The 19592-nt window shown below is 47.4% G+C and overlaps 1 protein-coding gene across 7 annotated transcripts in view; it reads right to left on the reverse strand.

The window, feature by feature from the left end:
* The window catches only part of CAMTA1 (calmodulin binding transcription activator 1), a 1175303-nt gene that overhangs the window by 435758 nt on the left and 719953 nt on the right, over positions 1 to 19592 (reverse strand). The window lies entirely within an intron of this gene.

A 19592-nucleotide genomic window follows, 5' to 3' on the forward strand; every position in this document is an offset into this window, starting at 1 on the left:
ATTGGATCCATATATATGTATCGTGTGTAAATCTCCAAAATGATCAGGTGAATACACTAGATAGCTCATCGGTACAGAACTATATCCCTATCCATCTATAAATAGATTACAGCTACAGAGCTATTCTTGGTTTCAAAACTGATGCTACTGACAGTGAGATTCGATCCATGTGTATGTGAGTGTGACTGAAAAGACTGATGTGTGACTGACACTTCCTTCCTCATTGTTTGTAGGTAAAGATAGATTCCCGCTGTGCTAATGGGTTTTTTCCCACACACAGCTTGTCTCCCAATCTTCTTGAAGCTTTTGCTCGAAGAGAGCAATTTCTCTCCCAATTCTGGCCCCAGGTTCCTCAGCTCTGAAGTCAGTAACAGTTGAGCATCTTTCCTCACCAAACTATTCTCCCTGGGTCAAGATGATACCCTTAATGTTTCCATCAGATAGAAAGGTTCCGTTCCCCTCCAACGAGCCCAGCTTCAGGGATCATTTTCCATGCCCTTATCAGGGTAGGAACAGGCAGAAGGGGAACTATGATCCAGTCTGAGCTTGAAGAACAATTAGGGTCACGAGGCTGGGCAGGCTTGGAGGGAAAGACAGGGCCATGGAGTGGGGATGCTCCCCCAAATCAGGCAACAGACAGCAGCAGGAACGCTTTTCTCCATTTCAATACTCTGACCTTTTAATAGCAGTGGTATTTCTCTACTATGGGCCAAGCCCTGTACCAGAAAATTACTCTTACGCGCTTCAAAAGCCTTATTGAGGGTGTATCTCCTCCAAGAGGCCTTTTCAGACTAAGCCTCTCCTTTTCTCTTGTCCCACTCCCTTCTGCGTTGCCCTGACTTGCTCCCTTTATTTTTTCCCCCTCCCAGCCCCCACAACTCTAATGTACACATTTGTAATTTATTTATTTGCAACAGTGTCTGTCTCCCCACTCTAGCCCGTAAGCTCATTGTGTGCAGGGGCTGTATCTGTTTATTGTTGCATTGTAGTCTCCCAAGCCCTTCGTACAGTGCTCTGCACACGGTAAGCACTCAATAAATAAAACAGAATGAATGAATGAATACCTTAGCACGGGAGAAGGACCAAGATAATCAGATCAGAAACAATCTCTGTCTCAGACGGCAAGCAGGCATCTTATTGGGAACAAGTTCTAGTCCTGGCTCCACCACTTCATTCATTCAGTAGTATTTACTGAGCGCTTACTATGTGCAGAACACTGTACGAAGCGCTTGTCTGCTGTGCAACCTGGGGCAAGTCACTTTACTTTTCTGTGCCTCAGGCACCTCATCTATAACCTCATTACGACTGTCGGGCCCCTGTGGGACACAGACTGTGACCAACCTTTTTATCTTGTATCTACCCCAGGAGTTAGAACAGTGCCTTGCCCATAATAAGTGCTTAACAAATACCTTTTTTTTAAAAAAAAAGGTATCTAATCCTCAATTCGAGGTTAAGCAATCTGCCCAAGGTCACATAGCAGGCTAGGGGGAGAGCTAGGATTAGAACCCAGGTTTCTTGACTAAGTCCCATGCCTTTTCCATTAGGCCTTGATCCCCTTTGTCCCCGGAAAGGAACTGTCCAAGGCGGACTCATCTCTCCCTTACCTTCCTCCGCTAGCCATGCAGCTAATGTAAACAGCTTTTCTTCTCTCTAGTCTGATACAGTCCTAGCTGGGGAAAAAAAATTGTGAGGGGAGGAAGACCTGAGCCCCACCTAATATTTGTGGTATCTGCTAAGCACTTACTATGTGCTAAATATTGTACTGAGCACTGGGGTACATACAGTTAATCAGGTCAGGCACTGGCCCTATTCCAAATGAGGTTTACAGTCTAAATAGGAAGGAGTGGGATTTAATTCCCACTTTACAGATAAGGAAACTGAAGTACAGACAAGTTAAGTGACTTGTCCAAGGCCTTCCAGCAGGCAAGTGGCAGAGCTGGGATTAGAATCCAGGTCCTCTGACTCCCAGGCCCGTACTTCTTCCTCTAGGCCACACTGCTTCCCGCTTGCTGGAGGAAAGGAGGGCATCTAGCCTAACCGGCCTAATAGGTATTCTCTAGACACTAAATAAACATTGAAACATGGAAACTAAGGAAAAGAAGCTTCTGATGTGGAGTTGTGTTTTGGTTTTTTAGTTCACGTTGACACAGAAAAACTTCATCAGCACATTTGCAACGAGAAGAAATGCGCTAGATTTCTACATTTACATCAGGAGTTATTCCCCCCAAATGCATTTTCCATCATAATATATCAAATTACATCTGAATTTCATTCCTGGCACTTTCAGATTCTTCAGAGGCAAAACAAAAGTGTTTCCTTGAGGCAAACTTTTGTCTTTTCCTCTGAAAACACCACTTTCTCCTTTGCTCTAAAGGAGATTATGATATTAGGGACACAAAGTCAGCCGAAGATTACATGAAAAGGATAATTAAACAAAAGCCCCACATTATAAGCAATCTAGAAGGGAAATTAAGCAGCTTTTGCACTCTTTCTGGCTTTTAAGGATGTCATGTACAAGGGGAGCGGGGATTTGGGACTTGATAAATAAAGATTGTAACTAAACCGTGTCCCTGACTGTTCTTCTTTTATATTAAAAGCAATTGTTTAGCCAATCTGACAGCCCCTACTTTCAGAGGCATTAAACACGCCGCATATGGCAGGACCAGGAGACTGACAAGCCCTGGATAATATGACTAATTAATAATTTCCATCTCTAAGGAACTCCATCCCTTTCAGCTTCATTTGTCTTTTGTCTTCATCTCCGGATTTACCAGCCAGGCCCTGTAAATTATGAAGGACGGTGGCACATTTTTGCAGCCCAGGCCGAGAACACAGAGGGCCCATCGCATAGCTTGTCAGGAAGAACGGTGGGAGAGGAGGATGCCCAAGGCGGTGTCTGCTTCCACCCTGTAGGGAGGAGATTTTGAAGGTGCGGAGGTTTCCTTTTCAAACGGACATGAATAAACCAGCAGTACCAGGGTTTTTCAGGCATTTGAAGAAGGAAATCCAGAGTTGGAGGGGAGAGGGGCCTCCACAGAAGGGTTTCACGAAGTGAGCCGGTCTTGGCAGTGGAAAGCCAATAGAACTGTGGCCGGATTCCTGCACCACTCAGGGAGTCCCATCCCCTGTCCCCTTCATTAATACACCTTAAATTGAGACAATATAGTTGAGAAGCAGTGTGGTCTCATGGAAAGAGCCCGGGCCTGGAACGTGGGTTCTAATCCTGGCTCTATCACATATCTGCTGGGGTTTGGGTTTTTTTGGGCGTATTTATTAAATGCTTATTCTGTAATAGGCACCGTACTAAGCGCTAATGGACAAAGTCCCTGTCCCACCGGGGGCTCACACTCAATCTTCATTTTACAGATGAGGTAACTGAGACAGAGAGAAGTGAAATGACTTGCTCCAGGTCACACAGCAGACAAGTGCCAGAGCCAGGATTAGAATATGACCTTGGGCAAGTCACTTCACTTCTCTGTGCCTCAGTTACCTCATCTGAAAAATGGGGATTAAGACTGTGAGCCCTACTTGGAACAGGGACTATGTCCAACCCTATAATCTTATATGTAGTCTAGCATTTAATACAGTGCCTGGTACATAGCAAGTGCTTAACAGATGCCTTAAAAAAAATCCCAAAACCGAGGCTGATACAGTTATTCCCTTTCTGGTTTTAGAGCTGACAAGGAAGTTCTAAGGGGAGGAAGGATTCACACTCAAAGATTACAGATATACAGCTCTGTGACTCTTACTCTCTGATCAAAGGTAACACCACACAATGCTAGATCCCGGCATGATGCTGGGAGAGAAGCCCAGGTTAGTGAGATTCTAGGAGCAAACCTCTGCCTGCTCAAAACACTAAGGCAAGTTTAAAGACATTAACTTGACACTCTTCCACTTCCAGTCCACCAGACCTCTGATCTCCCCATTCTCAAAGCCCTTCAGCAATTCCACCCCCTCAGGGAGGTTTCCTCAATTGAACGTTTCTTTTCCTCATGTCTTGTCCTACCAATTACCACTTCAGCAACTCCTCACCAACTCAGGGTTTAGCCACTCACAATCACTTCTGTTCACATTATTTACATTCTTTGTTATTTAAGCATTTAATCATCTACCTATCTATCTTTCCATTGTCTTTTTTTCCGACTCTGTTTAATTCATTTTTTTGTCTTTCTCCCCCACTAGACTGAAAGCTCTTTGGGGACAGAGATAGTGCAAGTGCTTAACAGGGTGCTCTGAAAATAGTAGTTTAATCAGTACTGATGATGGATAGGTTCGGCATAGTGACCTAGAATTAAAATGGACAAACAAGAACTCTAGATTGTAAGATCCCCAACCAGATTGTAAAATCCTCCACTAGACTATAAATTCTGTGAGGGAAGGAATCATGTCTCCCAACTCTTTTGAATTGTTCACTACCAAGTGCTTGGAACTGTGTTCTGCACACAGTAAGCACTCAATACTATTGATTGATTGACTGATGATTGCCTGAGGCATTTTAAGAAAGAGCCCAGTGACTTTCCTCTTGGAGGTTCAGGGCCCTCTCTGGGTGCAAAACTGCATTTCTCTGAATGCTTCAGGTGAGAGCAATGGTGGACTTGGTGCTTTAAATTGCAATCAAGAACAGATGCATAAGGTGACGGAAATAATATTGGTCACGCTGAGGAGACCTGGCGAGGATCCTGAAATCTTAATGGGATTGAGCAAATTTTTTGCCTAGCTCCATAAATTTCTAGTGTCTCCTGTATCTTCTCATCGTGTTATTCAAGGGACATTAAATAGAGAAAGAAGTAGAAGCTGTGATGGTGGAAAAAAAAAAAACTGGCTCATGAATGTGGCATAAGTATCATCTCAATCAACTGTATTTATCGAGAGCTTACGGTGTATAGAATGCTGTACTAAGTGCTTGGGAGAGTACAGTATAGCAGAGATGGTAGACACGTAACCTGTCCTCAGCGAGTTTACAGTCTAGAGGGAACTTACAGTCTCTGCCCCTCATGAGTACTTGACAAATTTTCTAGTTTTGTTTCATAACATAAAAAAAGACAGCAACACCAAAGCGAATACCCAGACAGTGGAGAAGGGGTCTAAAGGTTCTTCAGTTCCTAATTTTCTCAGTGAGACGATCCAACTGGTCTGACCAAATGGCTAAGGTATTGTGTTTATACATTCTACTCAACTACGGACATACACAAGGAGGCTGAAAGCAACCCAAATCTCCATTTCCATCCAACCCCAGACTCCCAGGGAGACAATCTGCTGTCTGGATCCGATTCCATAAAGGCCACATTTACCCAGGAGCGTAGGGAAAGATATATAGGCTATTCCCTTACCCATTAAACACAATGTACCAAACAATGGGCTAAGCACTATGGTAGTTCTAAAATGAACAGAATGAGCACAGCCTCTTCCATAAGGAGCCCAAGATCTAAAGGTGAGGGAGAGCAGGTATCTTAGCATCATTTTACAAATGAAGAAACTTTTTTTTTTCCCCATGGTATCTGTTAAGTGCTTATTAGGTGCGAGGCACTATACTAAGCATTGAGATAGAGTTTAGAGAAGCAGCGTGGTTCAGTGGAAAGAGCACGGGCTTTGGAGTCAGAGGTCATGGGTTCGAATCCCAGATCTGCCACTTGTCAGCTGTGTGACTGTGGGCAAGTCACTTCACTTCTCGGTGCCTCAGTTACCTCATCTGTAAAATGGGGATTAAGACTGTGAGCCCCACGTGGGACAACCTGGTTCCCCTGTGTCTACCCCAGCGCTTAGAACAGTGCTCGGCACATAGTAAGTGCTTAACAAATGCCAACATTATTATCTGCCTGGACACACTCCACGTCCCACATGGGGCTCACAGTTTTAATCCCCACTTTACAGATGAGGGAACTGAGGCACAGAGAAGTGATTTGTCCAAGGTCACCCAGCAGGCAAGTGGCAGAGCCTGAATTGGAACACAGGTCCTTCTCACTCACAAGCCCATGCTCGCTCCTCTGGGCCATGCTGCTTTTCATTATACCGCTATGCCATATACCAATAAATACCATTAATTGACAGACTGAACCCCGGGAGCATTCAATAAATCCCCTTTGCACCACCCATGGACAGCCTATCATCTGGCTTCAGGAAGGGACAGAGGTTGGATGGAGTGTGGCTTCAAGTGAGAGATCATCTGCTCAACTGGACATGGTCAGTCACCTCAGCCCTGATGCCCAAACCAGAAACCCATAAGTTCTTGGACGGTCTTGTCCTCCCGGCGCCCCCATCTCAGCCAACCTCCTTCCGTCGGCTTCGGGGAACGGAGCCATCCACGTGTTGGCTGGCCGGGGTCGGGGGGGGGGGGGGGGGGGGCATATGTGGTCCGGTGCGGAGATTCTTCCTTGGGCCCTGTTTCCTGTCCTCTTTATCCGATCATAGAGGTCAAAACGTGCACTGAGGGAAAACGTGTTAGCTTAACGGCAACGGTTTTCATTCCTCTAACCAAAACGCACAACTTCATTATATGGGGAGTTTCACGGGGTCCCTCACCATTTCCATTAATGTACAGCATACTTAAAGTGCCCACATCCAGAACATGTTCTTTAATGCTTTATTGCCCTGCCTACTCTATTTTACCCCAATGAAACATAAAATCAGTTCCTGAGCCAAAAGCCTCGGGTGTTTTTATGAAGTCATAATGCTCCCCGTTTAAGAAGAAAAGGAAAGAGATGCACTAAACTGCCTTTTGTTTCTCAGGATGGCAGGCAGTAAGTAGGATGCTGCTGTTTGCTCAGCACGCAGGAAGCTCTAATTATAATTATGGGATATTCATTTGTGAGCGCTCCAAGCTATAGATGGAGGTATCGATCGATGGCTCATCCCCAAGGGGCTGGGACGGGGGGGACCCGCTGCCGACGTGGTTGGGGAAGCCAGATGAGCCATTCCAGGAGGGAACCGGCCCCCGACTTCCCGGCCGGGGTCTCCCGCGGTGGCTCAGCTGACATCGGGGGAGGTCCAGAGGGAGGGGAGAGTGATCCCAGAGAAAATGCGCTCTCAGTCAAAGGCGGGAGGAGGGGAGGGGAGGAGAAACAGGTCACAGAACGCTAATTTAGAGTTTCCCCGAATTAATTAAAAACCCATTAGCGCTATTACTGGAGGTTGATAATGACATTTGTAACGGGAGGACCCCGGGATGAAATAGTGCTGTTTGGATGGCGTTTTGCTGCACCAACAGGAGTCCTTCTTAGAGCCTGGAATAGGGTAGCCCCCACCTCCCAGGAGACCCTACTGCTGGGCTCCCCGTATCACTGCCTACTGCTGGCGGGGGAGGGGAGGAGGGAGGGAGGGAGGACTGCCCCTTCACCGAGTGGCTCCTCATTTTTCCAGCCATGGACGACAGGAAAACGGATCCATGCCTCTCCCATAATCACCTTAATCTTGAGAATCAGTGTGGCCTAATGCATAGGGCACAGGCCTGTGAATCAGAAGGACCTGGGTTCTAAACCTGGCTCTTCCACTTGTCTGCTGTGTGACCTTGGGCAAGTCATTTCACTTTTTTGTGCCTCAGTTACCTCATCTGTAAAATGGGGGATAAGACTGTGAGCCCCAGGTGGGACAGAGGCCGCTTCCAACCTGATGAGCTTGTATCTACTGCAGGGCTTAGCACAGTGCCTAGCTTAACAAATACCACGAAAAAAAAATGAAAATACTGGAGACCTTACCCAGTGCAGAAGGGTCAGCAAACTCCTGCTCTTTTTCCCTTGTTTTTTTGTTTGTTAATGATATTTAAGCACTTACTATGAGTTAGGCACTGTTCTAAGCACTGGGGTAGATACAAGATAATCAGGTTGAACACAGTCCCTGCCCCACATAGGGCTCACAGTTTTAAACTCCATTTTTACAGATGAGGTAAGTGAGGCATAGAGAAGCGATTTGCCAAAGGTCATCAGCAGACAAGTGGCAAAGCCAGGATTAGAACTCAATCCTTCTGACACCCATTCATTCATTCATTTAATTGTAATTATTGAGTGCTTACTGTGTGCAGAGCATTGCATTAAGTGCTTGGGAGAGTACAATATACAATTTAACAGAAACATTCCCCGCTCTTTCCAATAGGCACACTGTTTCTCCACGTTGTTGTAAGAGGAAATGGGGAATTACAGGGGAAACAAAGTCAAAATCGAGATCTTGAGAGAACCCCCTGGGCCTGCCGCTGCTCCTTAATGCCTGAGTCATTCAATTCATTCAATAGTATTTATTGAGCGCTTACTATGTGCAGAGCACTGTACTAAGCGCTTGGGATGAACAAGTCGGCAACAGATAGAGACGGTCCCCGCCGTTTGATGGGCTTACAGTCTAATCCTTCTGAGTCTGAGTCTGAGTCCTTCTAATTCTGAGTCCTTCTAATCTGAGTCCTTCCCTGATGTTGAACATGTGACCCTGACTATAAACACAGGGGACTAGTGAAGCTGGGGTGACAGAAAACATGCCACAGACTCAACGATCCCAATGAGACAGTACTAGCCACAGAGGAAAGAGGGAGAGGAAACGAACCCTGGAAAGGAGGACTGGGAAACACTTCCAGGCTCCCTAAGACTCCCGCCAGGATCCAGAAAGGTCTGAAAGGAAAAACCCGGCAGGTCTGGTCACTGGGATGCAACTCCCTTCCGAGAATGTTTTCGGGGAGGCGCCTGCCACGGCCAGACCATCCAGAGCGAGGCTTCGAGTTTCCGCTGATGAGTCCCGGCTTGACGGGAAATAACGCTATAAACCAGCCTGCTCTGACAGCAGTTGTGCTTCTACACATCTCCTTTCAGGTCCATTAAAACATGAGTACTGTTACGTGTCAAAATCTTGCCAGGGGTGAGGCAGGGGCATGATGTCTGATTTCAGACTCGGGGAGAGCTCCCGGCCCTCTATATGACGAACTGAGAGCAGCTGGGATTCTGATGCTCGCAGTGCACTGAAGGGCACTGCCAGGGAGTGATTCATTACGGTCTTGGGGGAACCCATCTTGGCATCCGGAAAGCTAAAAGCTGTGAGGATTCCTCTGAAGAAAGAGGGCAGAGCTCTGAGCAAGATGGGACAGCATTCCTCACAGAGCCTCACCCAGGTCGGGTGCGTTTCCACTAAGGTCTCCAGGTAGGCTGGCCACTGATGGCCGTGGAAAATTGAGGACAGACAATTACTCTCCACCTCTTCACTAAGGCATATCTCCTCCAAGAAGCCTTCCCTGACTCAGCCCTCTTTTCCTCTTCTACGACTCCCTTCTGCGTCACCCTGACTTGCTCCCTTCATTCATCCCCCCCATCCAGCCCCACAGTACTCATACGTACTTGTAATTTATTTATTTATAATAAATAAATATAGAAGCGGCGTGGCTTAGTGGAAAGAGCCCGGGCTTGGGAGTCAAAGGTGGTGGGTTCTAATCCCGGCTCCGCCACTTGTCTGCTGTGTGACCTTGGGCAAGTCACTTAACTACTCGGTGCCTCAGTTACTTCATCTGTGAAAATGGGGATTAAAATATGTGAGCCCCGCGTGGGACAATCTGATTACCCTGTATCTACCCCAGCGCTTAGAAGAGTGCTCTGCACATAGTAAGCGCTTAACAAATACCATAATAATAATAATAATGTCTGTCTCCCCTGCTAGAATGTAAGCTTGTTGTGGGTAAGGAATATGTGTGTTGACTGTTATATTTTCTTCTCCCAAGTGCTTAGTACAGTGCTTTGCACACAGTAAACGCTCAATAAATATGACTGACTAAACGAATGAAAGGACAGCCCCTTGTCAACACCATTTATGTGACATAAGGGCATCAGAAGGACAACACGAAAAGTTCTGGGCAGAAGTTGGCAGAATCTCCGGAATTGCTGTGGGCCTTGATTGTGTAGGCTCTGATCCCCTCCATAGTTCCCAAACCACTACATTCCTCTCCAGGGTCTCTGGTTCCTGTGAAACCTTGCAACAGGGAGCTGAGAAAGAGTGAGGTTGAAGATTTAAAATAAAAACTCCAAACAAAAAGGCCCCTGGTATCATATCGGTCAGGGAGAGCGGACACCCAATGTGAAACCAGACAAATGGCCAGTGCTTGCGGGACAGTCTGGTCTGAGGTTGGATTTGTTGGCTAAGGATTCTCTCAGGTCCAGCACTTGGCTGGCTTTCCGGAGACTGCTTCACACTGCTTCACAAGGATGAATCCGCTAAGATAGACTGTAACCCCCAGAGATAGCCCAGGAATGAAGAAAATGCCCACTGTGGAAAAATCTGTGGGTTTCACAGTTCCCTTCTGATTAGATGAGGAGCAGTTGTGCTCTCAAACTGCAGGGTAACAAGGGGTAGCTGGAGCATAACTGCGTCAAAACCCAATCGTCTCTCTTGTGCCCCAAGCTCAGCTGCGAACGAGGCTGATTTATTTTCTTCTCCCTTTGGGCATCAGTAGGTCGGATGAAGCCGCATGGTCTAGTAAAATTCATTTTAATGTCTGTCGCCCCTTTTGACTGTAAGCTCCTGTGGGCAGGGATCAGGTCTACCAACTCTATTACACTGTACTTTCCCAAATGCTTAGTATAGTGCTCTGCGCACAGTAAGCACTCAATAAATACCATTGACTGGTTGGAAAGAACAATGGCCTGCGAATCTGGAGTCCCAGCTCCCGGTCACAGCTCTACCACTGATCAGCTTTGTGACCTTAGGCAAGTCATTTTACCTACCTAAGCTTCAGTTTCCTCATATATAAATCTAGGTAAATGCTCTCCCACCCTCTTAGACTGTGAGCCCCTTGGGGAACAGGGATTTTGTCTGATTTGAAGGAGTACTGGATGTATCCATTTATTGTTATATTGTATCCTCCCAAGCACTTAGTACACTCTTTGGCACACAGTAATTGCTCAACAAATACAAGTGAATTTATTATTGTGTACCCACTGGGTGCAATGCACTGTAGTAAGCTGATGAGCTTGTATCTGCCCCCAGCAGATAGCCCAGTGCTTGGGCACATAGTAAGTGCTTAATAAGACTATTATATTATTGTTATTATCATTAGAATTATTACTATGAGGGGGCTGCACAGAAGGGAAATATTTTGATTCCCTTCCCCTTTATGCTGCTTCTATTCATTCCATCAGAAAAATTGAAATCGCAGCAGCAGGACCCACTGGGCAGGACAGGTCAGAGCACCGGGGAGTCAACAGCTGTTTCTCTGAGTTTGTTTTCCAATCAGAAATCTGCCATTTAAAAAAGACGGCCGAAGTCTCAGAGGTGGTGGGGAGGTCGGGGTCGGGGGGGGGGGGGGGGGGCGGGGGGGGGAGATTCAAAAACCTCCGAATTCATTATCCCAGGAATTCTTATAATCTGCGGAAGGCAAAGTTTGTTCCTGTCTGAACCAGGGAAAAAAAGAGAGAGAGAGAGAGAGAGAGAGAGAGAGAGAGAGAGAGAGAGAGAGAGAGAGAGAAAAGCTTTGGTTCCAAGCTGAGTATTTAATCGGCAGCGATTGCGGGAGACAGGAGCACCTGCTCTCACATTCATTCCAGGCCATTTTATAATAACAAGGCAGTTTCCCTGAAAATAAGCAGGCACCATATCTCCTGGGCAAACAGCTACCGCTGAAAACATTTGTTAGGAGGAAACTGCTGGACTAGCTCAGGGGAGCAAATGCCCAGGCAGATGAAACAGACTCGTTTGCTAGGATTTTATTCAGTTTAACATCACTCATCCTTCCGTTTGGAGCCGCCTGCCACTCACCCCTGCAGGTACCCGGGAAAGTTCCAGCCACAAACAAATGCCCGCTCCCAGCTTCGCTTTCTATTCCTGCCCCAAATCCCATACACCGGGCACCTGGAGGTTGGCCTGGACAGGGCCGGAGCATTGGAAGCAACCCCCAGAGGTCGTCTGATCTAGGCCCTTGTTTCCAGGTAGGTGGGTGCCTATGCGTCCAGGATGGACATCTGTCGGTTCTTTTTCCTCAAACCTCCTGGGATGAAGGGAGGGGCCAGGATAGACTTGGGGCTTCAGACCGAGGGGTGTTCCAAACAACATAGGAAACAAAAGGAGGGAATGTTTCTGACTGAGGAACAGGAGTGGCTGAGCAGGAAGTCCCTTTCAGAGCACTGCCTCCAACAGCGACTGGGGTCGTCCCTCCAATTCCTCAGGGATTTTCTCCCAGATGAGAGGAACGGTCGCTCCTGGGGCTACATTCTGATTCAATGTAGCTGCCTCACTCCCCTCCTCACCCCTCCTCCCCCGCCACCATCTCCCTCGACTGGGAGGCTAATTCTCTAGGCACATAAGGACAAGAGGAAGAAGGAACTTGCTAATTAAAAGCAGAAAGGGTTTCAGAGTCGGTCGGCCAACAAGGACAGACTGTGCACTAATGGCCAGCGGAGCACTCTACCTAGTCCCGGGGCTTAGAGAACAGACAGGGTCCCTACCCTCAAGGAGCTTACAGTTCAATAGTGGAGAAAATAAAAGCACAACTCAAATACGTCAGTCTAAAGAGAATGTTCCGGCAGCCTGAGACACAGCAGGGGGTTGGTTTTATTCCACTGATGCACCCCTGACTTCAGGTATGTGGTGTTGAGGGTGGGTGTTTGGGATGGTGTAGGAAGGGGGCAGCTGGAGGGTCCGGGGTAAAATCGGTGGGGAATGGTTGTGGTCTATGAGAGTTTCCAGAGGAAACACAGGTCGGTGTCCATCCTCCCTGTCCTTTAAGAAGGGGAGTTCCATGAGGATGGGGGTTCTGCCCTCTATGTGACGGTTACATCACCAGGAAACCAAATCGAGCATTTGTCTGGTGATGACCGTGGTGGTTCAGGATCTGTTTTACTCTGTGTGTGTGTGTGTGTGTGGCCGGGGGGGGGGGGCGCCTCGACGTCTCTGGTCCAGCATCCTGCTGCACAGCACCAAGAATCACGGGGGCGGTGAGGCTTTGAGCTATGGCAGGCCCGCTGGAGCGTGGGAGGACCAGCCACCCTCAGGCTACGCCGTCTTCAACACCCTCTGTCGAGGGGGGATTTTCATCCTCATTCTTCTCGTTGAGTATTCCATCATAAAATATTTATCAGTAGCAGGGAAAGAGAGATAGAAAGCAGCAGTGTCCTCCGCTGAGGACCGAATGACTTTGAAACTTTATGTTCCAAGCGCGTGGCCTCGTTTGTCTCCCTAGACTTTCTTAGCAGGGGGCCCACTGTCTCCTAGGGCTGATGGATTGCACCCGGGATACCACCAAATCTAAAGGGAAGAACTCCCTCAACAGAGGAATTTCCAAATAGGCCATGCCTCCAAACAGCTCCCGGATCCAGCCTGCACATCTGGGATCTCTCAGTTGCCCGCAGGACCCTCTGAGTGCCAAACACAAACACCCCTCTCAGCCCAGAGCAAACACAAACGTCTTTGAGCCACTGTAGATTGCAGAGGGCAATCCTCAGAGGTCTTGGCCACGTCTGTAGGAGGAAGTTAGTGAAATGGCGCATCCCACACGCGCGTTTGAGACTTGGAAGAGGTGAAATTTCTAAACAGACGGGATAGCCCAGCCTGGCCCTCCCATTTGATCTCAGTGGAAGGGCTGGTGATTGATTGAATCGTCTCCCTTCCAAAGGTTCCTGTCGAGAAAACCTCCTGCTGACAACAGACTCTACCTGCTGAGATATGGGGATAAGAGAAGTCAAACAACAACATATCACACAACCTAGAACCTCAGGAACACAAGTGGGGGCAGGAGTTTCTGGCCCTGGAATGGGTTGGGATCAGGGCCTAACAGTCTCATCTCAAACCAAGCCTCTTCCTCCTCCTTCATTGCTTACTAGAAGCTCCCACCCCCACAGACCTTCCTGCCCTCACCCCTGCCAACAATCTTCTTCTGTGTGCCCGGGACAGGGGAAAAGACTGGTTAGTGAGCAAAGGGCAGCAACTCCATCCCAAGAACGCACACAGACCCATCCAGTACAACAGCTGCCGGTTTCACCTCTACAATATCGCCATGATCCGCCCTTTCCTCTCCACCCAAACGGCTACCTTACTATTACGGGCTCTCGTTATATCCCGGCTAGACTACTGTGTCAGCCTTCTCTCTGACCTCCCTTCCTCCTCTCTCGCCCCGCTCCAGTCTATTCTTCACTCCGCCGCCCGGCTCATCTTCCCGCAGAAACGATCTGGGCATGTCACTCCCCTTCTTAAACAACTCCAGTGGTTGCCTATCGACCTCCGCTCCAAACAAAAACTCCTCACTCTAGGCTTCGAGGCTCTCCATCACCTTGCCCCTTCCTACCTCTCCTCCCTTCTCTCTTTCTACCGCCCACCCCGCACGCTCCGCTCCTCTGCCGCCCACCTCCTCGCCGTCCCTCGGTCTCGCCTATCCCGCCGTCGACCCCTGGGTCACGTCCTCCCGCGGTCCTGGAACGCCCTCCCTCCTCACCTCCGCCAAACTGATTCTCTTTCCCTCTTCAAAACCTTACTTAAAAATCACCTCCTCCAAGAGGCCTTCCCAGACTGAGCTCCTCTTCCCCCTCTACTCCCTCTGCCATCCCCCCTTTACCTCTCCGCAGCTAAAGCCTCATTTCCCCTTTTCCCTCTGCTCCTCCACCTCTCCCTTCCCATCCCCACAGCACCGTACTCGTCCGCTCGACTGTATATATTTTCGTTACCCTATTTATTTTGTTAATGAATTGTACATCGCCTTGATTCTATTTAGTTGCCATTGTTTTTACAAGATGTTCTTCCCCTTGACGCTGTTTAGTGCCATTGTTCTTGTCTGTCCGTCTCCCCCGATTAGACTGTAAGCCCGTCAAACGGCAGGGACTGTCTCTATCTGTTGCCGACTTGTTCATCCCAAGCGCTTAGTACAGTGCTCTGCACATAGTAAGCGCTCAATAAATACTATTGAATGAATGAATGAATGAATGAACAGCTCTCAATGACGGGTGCTGGGTCAGAAGGTCACTACTGTGGGCCGGAAGATGAGAAGCAGCACGGCCAAGTGGAAAGAGCCCGGGGCCTGAGAGTCACAGGACCTGGTTTTTAATCCCAGCTCTGCCATCTGCCTGCTGGGTGACTTTGGGCAAGTTACCGAACTTCTCTGCACCTCAGTATCCTCATCTGTAAAACAGGAATTAAATTCCTGTTCTCCCTCCCATTTAGACTGTGAGTCTAAATGGACTGGGACTGCATCCAACTGGATTATCTTGTATCCACCCCAGCGCTTAGTACGTTGCTTAGCGGATAGTAAATGCTTCACAAATACCACAACTATATCAGCACCCCTGTTCCTATAAAACAGCCCCCCACGTTCCCATACTGAATCCAGCTCTAATGGCGGTCCCACAGGAGAGACCTCCAGCAGACGGTCTCGACTGCAATTCATTCTTATTCTGATGGCGTCCCAAAAGGAAGAGATGAATGCTCGTAAGTAGAGTTGAGATTTTAGAATTGATTCCCACCTCTGATCTCTCGGCCGATACTTGGTCACCTCTTTCAAATCCAATTCCAATTTACGGAAAGTCTCTCTGTTTGCGACTGGTGCTGAAGACAAACTTTTACCCATTTCTATCATCCTCGTATCTCAGGACTTCTCTCCTCTTTAATATCAAAGAAATTAAACCTGGCCCTGCAGTAATTATTCTTGTGTTGCAATTAGCACCCTAACAAATTGCTGTGTGCCCGCTGCCTGATTGTAGTACTGGGTCCTTGGGCTCCTGTGTAGGAGGTTGGCTGCACTAATTGTTTCAGCCCCTGCTCCTTAACCTTCTCTATCAAAGCTGTTAGAGGCAGCGGAGAAGCCCGCCAACTTTCCTTTTTCATCTCTTCCCACAGTGAAAGGAGTCATATTTCAGGGAATTTGTGTGACGGGATGAGATGGATCCATCCAGGATTGGGATATTCCCGGAAAGAGCATGGGGCAGGAAGTCAGAAGACCCAGGATCTAATCCCAGCTCCATCTCGCAATTTTGTGTGACCTTGGGCAATTCGCTCAACAACAGTGGACTTTAGTTTCCTCATCTGTAATACGGGGATGAGATTCCTGCTTTTAGACCGTGAGCGCTTTGTGGACAGGAACTGTGTTCACACTGATAATCTTGTATGCACCCCAGTACTTAGCACAGTGCTTGGCCCATAGTAATGACTTAATAAACACCATAGCGATAATGATGATGATGATTCGTTCATTCAATCGAATTTATTACGTGTTTGATGTGTGCAGAGCACTGTACTAAGTGTTTAGGAAAGTACAATACAACAGTAAAGACTGACAATCCCTAAACAGCCACCGTGAAATTAGCTAATCTGGGAATGGAGGATATAGCTTACACTAGTGGGAAAAAACATGGGAAGAGAAGTGGAAGGAGGACCCAGCTGGGAAAGAGGAACAAGGGTGAGGAAATGAAAAAGGAAAATGAGCAAATAAGAGGATGGTCAACTATAAGATAAAGAGGAGCAGCACGGATGTCCCATTTCAAAAACAGAAGTCAAGTTTCTGAAAGGTCGGGTAGTTGATAAAACTGTGGATGGCAAGCCAGAGGCGTAATGTGGCAGAGGGAGTTAAAACTCCACAGTTTCATCCCTGATGGAAGAGGGGCAGAGAGGGGATGTGGCAGCCACAAACGAGTGTTCTAGGCCTGCACAAAACACAGCAGATATGAAAAATAACAGAACACGCAGAGGGGGAGACTCATCTTAACTTGCCCTTAATTTGGTAAGTTTGTTTCAACACCAGTACACATTTTCTAGAAACATTAAAATAGCATCACTGTTAAATAAGTGCACTCTCCTTTGCCTCTTCACAAATTGCTCTCTAACGATTTTGTGCTGAAGCCAGTATTAAGGGGAGAAAAATGAAAAAAAATCACAGTGACCTTTGGAGAAAAATAGTGGAGGGCTGAGATTGGATCATAACCATCTGAAGCATAATGTGAGATGACTGTGTGTTCCCAGCATCTAGTACAGTGCTCCTCCACAGAGGGCACTCAATATATGTTTCCGCTAATAATGACGGCAGGCAACTCTGTGGGAGCTGGATCGATTCAGAAGGTCCAGCTGATCTTCACTGTGGGAGACGGGGGGGCTGATGGCAATTTGAAACATCAGGCTGATGCACCACCATGGAAAGTTGTGGCTCTTCACAACTGCACCATGGTAGCCAAAATAGCATTCAATTCTAAAGCACAGATACACAAAACCATTGCCAGGGGAGGAAAAACAGTGTGCCCTAGTGGAAAGAGCACAGGCCTGGGAGTCAGAAGACCCGAGTTCTAATCCCAGCTCTGCAACCAGTCTGCTGTGTGATCTCGGGCAAGTCAGTTAACTTCTCTGTGCCTCAGTTCCCTCATCTGAAAAATGGCGATTGAGGCCGGTGAGCTCTTTGTGGAACAGGGACTGTGTCCAACCCCATTATCTTCTGTCTATTCCAGCACTCGGTAAAATGTCTGGCACATAGTAAGTGCTTAACAAATACAATTTATAAAAAGGTATATGACCTAGTGAGAAGACATCAGGAAGTCAACAGATCCACGATGGGTGAAGGGTTGCTGTATTCATACTCAATCTGTCACCCCATCTGGTCAGTTCTACCTTCCTAAAATTCTAAAATCCACCCTTCTGTCTCCATCTAAACTGCTTCTACACTCATCCAAGCACTTATTCTATCTCACCTTAACAACGGCATCAGCCTCCTCACTGACCTCCTTGCCTTCTCTCTCTCTCCCAACTCCGGGCCTTACTAAACTCTGATGCCCAGATCATTAAAAAAAAAAAAAAAATTCAGTCCTTGTCACTCCATTCCTCAAGAACCTCCAGTGGCTGCCCATCCACCTCTGCATCTAGCAGAAATTCCTTACCATCGGCTTTAAAGTATTTAAATACCTCTGGCCTTCCTTCATTACTTCACTGATATCCTTAACCCTGTCTGCACACTTTGAGCCTCCAATGCCAACTTATTCAGTGTACCTCAGTCTCATGTATCTCATCACTGACCCTTGCCTACGACCACCCTCTGATCTGGCACTTCCTCTCCATTCATATATAACAGATTGCCATTCTTCCCACCTTCAAAACCCTCCTAAAACCACATCTCCTTACAGAGGCCTTCCCCAACTAAGCCCTCGTTTCCCCTACTCCCTTTCCCTTCTGCATCACCTACGCATTTGGATCTGTACCCTTTAAGCACTTGATATTCAGCCCCTCTTCAACCCTACAGTACTCATGCACATATCCATAATTTATTTTAATGTCTGTCTCCCCCTCTGGACTGTACGTTTCTTGTGGACAGGGAATGTGTCTACCAGCTCTGTTGTACTGTAAACACTCAATGAATACCACTGATCGATAGATGGATTGATTAATTGTAGGACCCCTTTGATTTGCTATGTGCTTTCCTATTGGCCCAAATCGTACCCTGCCGAAGTCTGAAAGCCTGGTTGAAATACCTCCTGAAATCTATGGATCGCTCAGTCAATCACTGGTACTTATTGAGTGCTTAACTATGTGCAGAGCAATGAACCAAGTGGTTGGAGAGTACTATATAACAGAGTTAGCTGACAGATTCCCTGCCCATAATGAGCTTATAGTGTAGACATGGAGACAGACATTAATATGAATAAGTATTGTAGAAGCACTGTATCTGCTGTAGAAGCAGCGTGGCTTAGTGGAAAGAGGCTGGGCTTGGGAGTCAGAGGTCATGGGTTCCAATCCCGGCTCCGCCACTTGTCTGCTGTGTGACCTTGGGCAAGTCACTTAACTTCTCTGTGCTTCAGTTCCCTCATCTGTAAAATGGGGATTAAGATTGTGAGCCCCATGTGGAACAACCAACCAACCATCTTATATCTACCCCAGCGCTTAGAACAGTGCTTGGCCCATAGTAAAAAGTGTTTAACAAATACCATCATCATTATTATTGTTATTAATTTATAATATTCATTTAAAGATATGTACATAAGTGCCGTGAGGTCGAGGGTGGAACGAAGATCAGATACTCAAAGGTCACAGATCCAAGTGCATAGATGACGAAAAAAGGGAGAGCGAGGCAGGGAAAAGAGGGTTTAACTGGGGAAGGCCTCTTGGAGATGTAACCTTAATAGTGCTTTGAAGGTGAGGAAAGTGCTGGTCTACCACGTATGGATGTGGAAGGAGTTCCAGGACGAAACTATGGATGAAAGGGAGACAAATCGCAACCCTACACAGTGATTTGGGGGGGTCAATAAACCTCCCCACTCTGAACTCTGACACTGCCCCATTCCCATTGCCAGCAAAGTCTTTCATCCGAAAACCCAGCTTGAACTGTTAGGAGAGACAGTTGCCCATCACCACCAAATGGAGATGGTGTAAAGGGAGCTGGTGATAGAGATGGGATCGAAGGGAGCAGGCAAATGGAATGTATCTGCACATCAGCATATCTTGGGACAGTCTTGGGAGTTATTAGCTAATGAACTTGCTGAACCACTGACAGTTATTTTTGGGAACTCAGGGAGAACCAAAGGGGCTGGGGAGGGCCACGGGGAGGGCAGGCAAGCGTGACAGAGGCGGCGAACACCAAGTTAATCCCGGAGCATTTTCGGAATTCTATCTCTCAGATATGAAACCCTCCTAGTGGAAATGCTCAGTTGCTCATGAAGATTCCACTGCCTCCCACTGGTTTC

Source organism: Ornithorhynchus anatinus, chromosome 5, assembly GCF_004115215.2.
Source record: "Ornithorhynchus anatinus isolate Pmale09 chromosome 5, mOrnAna1.pri.v4, whole genome shotgun sequence".
In the NCBI taxonomy this organism is placed as follows: Eukaryota; Metazoa; Chordata; class Mammalia; order Monotremata; family Ornithorhynchidae; genus Ornithorhynchus; species Ornithorhynchus anatinus.